Source organism: Triticum urartu, unplaced genomic scaffold, assembly GCF_003073215.2.
Source record: "Triticum urartu cultivar G1812 unplaced genomic scaffold, Tu2.1 TuUngrouped_contig_4695, whole genome shotgun sequence".
NCBI classification, from domain to species: domain Eukaryota; kingdom Viridiplantae; phylum Streptophyta; class Magnoliopsida; order Poales; family Poaceae; genus Triticum; species Triticum urartu.
The window spans coordinates 1-3901 of NW_024115305.1; the positions used below are offsets into that span (position 1 = coordinate 1).

The 3901-nt window shown below is 50.7% G+C and overlaps 1 long non-coding RNA gene across 2 annotated transcripts; it reads left to right on the forward strand.

Annotated features, from left to right (window-relative positions):
* Window positions 1-24: 24 nt before the first annotated feature.
* On the forward strand, window positions 25-3260 carry LOC125528189. Of its 2 annotated transcripts, none has more exons than XR_007292336.1 (3): window positions 25-1044; window positions 1359-2417; window positions 2531-3260. It is a non-coding gene; the product is annotated as an uncharacterized LOC125528189 (long non-coding RNA). The 2 variants fall into 2 exon arrangements; XR_007292337.1 differs by having other exon boundaries at window positions 2688-3260.
* Window positions 3261-3901: the final 641 nt, after the last annotated feature.

Below are 3901 nucleotides of genomic sequence, written 5' to 3' on the forward strand. Positions count from 1 at the left end.
GCCCGAACCCAGCCCACAAAACGTGGTACCCGGGTGCGGCCGTGCTGCAACGGCTTCGGCGGCGATCCAGCTTTGCTGGAACAAGCTACTTTTTTTTGCTGGAACCATCATTAATTTTTGCTATCACTCACCCGCCCAAATTTTTGCTACTAGGTGATTTTTGCTGCAACCGATGAACCATTTTGCTACAACCGTTTCGATTTTTTGTTACTATCGGTGTTTGTGGATTTTTGCTACATCCATCTTCTGTTTTTCCTGTCTTTTTTGTTACAACCATATTTTGATTTTGCTGAAACTGAAGACAATTTTTGCTACATCCACCCACGGCGGTGTTGCTCAACGGCGGCAATGGTTGTTATTTTGCTACAACTGTCTCGAATTTTTGCTACTACCGGAGGTGCCATTTGCTACCACCGGAGTTTTTGCTATGGCAAATGTTTACAGCCGGACGACCGGCTAAGTTTTGGGCCGGTCGCGCGTGACGCGCGTCCCATGTGGACCCACATCCAAACTGCCACGCACTTCTCTGGCTTCCGTTCTTATCCTTTCGCTCTTATCTCTTCCTCCATCGTTCTTTCTTTTTCTCTCTCCCATCGTTCCCCATCTCTCTCAAGCCATCGATGGAGCACCTCTCTTTTCGATCCGCCGGCTTGGTTCTCCGGCGTGCTCCCTTCCCACTATAACCCTCTTATCCAATGTGAGCTCCTCCATTCTCTTCCCTCCCTCCCTCCTACTTCATCAGCCCTCATTTTTCTATTGCGTGCTGCAAGGGCCGGAGGCGCAGATGCTGCGCCCAGGCGACCATCCCTCCAAACGGCGAGCCAGGGGACACCGATGATGCAACCGGTTTCGCGGGCTGCTACAACCGGCATCGTGTGGTGCTACTACCAGCACAGCGGGGAGCTGGAACTGGTTACACCAGAGCTGTGATGACACGTGGCTGTTTGCTGGAACCGGCACTCCGAGGAGCTGCAACCAGCTTACATATAGCTGCAACCAGCAATCTGCGGTGCTACAACCAACAGAGGGCGGCGGGCAAGAGAGGTATTTTTGCTGGAACCATCAGTTGATTTTGCTACCACCATCTAATTTTTTTGCTGAAACCGACGATGGGACCAGCACCACGTGGGAGCTGCATAGGTTGTTTTTGCTGGAACCTTAGTTATTTTTTGCTGGAATCAGGGCAATTTTTTGCTTCAAGCCATTTACTGGGTTTTGCTGGAACCTTAGTTGCTCAAGTCGTTTTGCTGGAAACTGTATTTTTTTTGCTGGAACCAATTTTTGATTTTGCTGCAACCGACCACCGGAGTCGTTTTTTATGCTGAGATATGTTTTCCTGCTGCTATCCGGTGGTGCAGGTCCACAACGACGGCGAGCCAGGGGCAGCGGCGTCGTGCTATATTGGGTGGCGTGAGTTGCTGGAACCGCGTATGGCAGAGCTGCATCCGGCAGGGGCGGTTGAAACGACAGCGAGATGAGGAAGGCGTATGATGATGGTGAATTCGGGCTGCGGAGAGAGCGGCAAGCAGTGGTGATCCAGCGCGCAACGGTGATCCGGCAAGCGGCGAAGATTCGGCAGGTCATGGGGCCCGTCCATGGCGCTCGCGCCTCTGTAGGTGCTCCCGTGATTTTCAAGGGAAAAGAAAAGGAAACAGTGATCGAGACGAAAGGGTCATGTATCTGACGGTTAAAAGGGGTGTCTCGGACATCCCGGATGCGACCGGCCCAAATTTGGGCCGGCGCACCGGCGCCTATGAGTGCCCTTTTGCTATTACCAGTCTTCCTGTAAGCATTAGGAGTTTTTGCTACCACCCTTTGTTTTTGCTGGAACCATCCTAAAAATTTGTTACCAACGTCTTTTGATTTTGCTGGAACCGGCATTTTTCGCTTCGGTGTCGGCGGTGATGGCAGGTGGTGTTTTGGTTTGCCGGCGGCGATGAGGCTGCAAGCGCCGGCGACGAGCAGGGGCAGCGGTGGTCCAAGCGAGAGCAGCGCAGCCCAGCATGCGGGATCCCGTGAGCGGCGGCGGCGCTTGCTTTTTTCTCCTCTTTTTTCCCGTGGAGGAGGATGGCAATAGAAGATGCGGGGCTGATCTGACGGTTACGCGCGTCCAGATCGAGCGGCTCTGGTTTGACCAGCCGAAACGTTCCGCCGGTGCGCTGGCTTAGAGTACTGCCCTTAAATTTGCCTCATCTAACGGGAGTCTCGGGATGGACAGAGAAGCCGGTAGGGCAGTAAAATCTCAAAAAAAAAAGGCCGGTAGGGCAGTAAATGAGTTGGAACGCCCCATGCTGGAGAGTATTTGGTTCGCATAGTAAGCTTGGTCGGCGCATCACCTCTTACCTCCCTCCCGCACACCATAGGAGTAGCGCTTTCGCCATGGATGGGATGCAGTTCTTCGAGGAGTGCGATACAGGGTAATGTTCTGCCTGATCTGAAGTGTTGCGTGCTTCTTACTCTTACGGGGTGTACTTGGGTTAGATTTCATCGTCTTGGCTTGGTATTAATTTCTCCCTTTTTCATCACTTAGGATCAGATCTAACCGGCTGTCGCTTTCCGTACTATTTGGGCTCGTTTGGACGCCGGACTTTTGTTAATGGAGGGAGTTGCTGGCGAGCAATCGGTTGATGATCAGACAAACAGATCTCCTGGTGTCTGACATGCTGGTTTCATTTTTACTGAATCAGGCGACGGCGGGACGCTCTGCAGGACCAAGGAGACAAGCATACGGAGGAAACAATCATCAGAGAGGATTAATAACTCGGACAATGGTGGTAGCAAAGGAGGATGGAGATGAGGACAGCGTGGTCGTGTCCAGTCACAGGGGTCTTGCTGGACGCGAAGGTAATAGCATTACCACAAAATCGGATGTGGTGTCTGCCGGATTAGTCAAATTTGTTCAACGTGTTCATTAGGCACAAGTTCTTTTGATGTGGCCTCAAATTTTGTGGGAAGATGGATGCGTATCTGTCGCACGGCACCTTTGAACATGATGGGTTAGACGATGGCAACTGTGCATGAGCTGGTAGGGCCGAGTGGTTAACATGGGATGGTACTGTGCATAAATGGAGAATACAGGGTCATGCAAAAGTGTATCAGGTGAAATACGTGCATGTAATACCAGACTGCACCTGATTCCTATGCAGACGGACGTGCCAGATAACGGCCTGCACGGAGCTCGGCCTCAAAACAGCATTTCCGCATTTTTGTTTCATACTGTACATACCGTAGGTTTTTATATGGAATTGTCACCTTCTTAAGCTTTGGTCACGCTCCGCCACTGATCAAGGACCCGCCGTCGGTGATGGGCTCCGGTTTTGGCATATCAGTGGTAGACCCAACTTTGGCATTGAAGGCAAAAAACTCACCGCATTCCTAATCTCTCTCTCTCTCTCTCTCCAGCCCACGAAGGTCTGTTGTGACATCGTGTGTTTACAAAATATGGACATCATCAATATTAAAGAAGATAAAATCCAGAATAAATAAATGTGTGCATGATTTGCTTCTTACTTGGATCTTCTTAGATCAATTCAACTAATATTTTGACAAGCAAATAAAATGTGATAAATGCAACGAAGATCATCTAATTACGAAAAAGGGTTTCCCCTCGCTTTGTATTACAAAGCAACCAACTTCGATACAGCCAACGATAGGTGCTGGGGCGGAAGCAGCACAGTCACGCCCAAAAAAAATGAAAGAGAAAACAAAAAAGAAACAAATGCGAACAACGACGGATCAACGAAAACGATGAAGACCCACAACCGTTGCGACCACCGGAGAGTTCCACCACACTCCGAGCACTCCGGACCGCCGCGTACCAAGCAACAACTTCAAGAAGGACCGCGACGCCGACGACGCTGCTGCCCGGACAAGTCCTAGGGTTTCCCCCGGTATGTAGAGG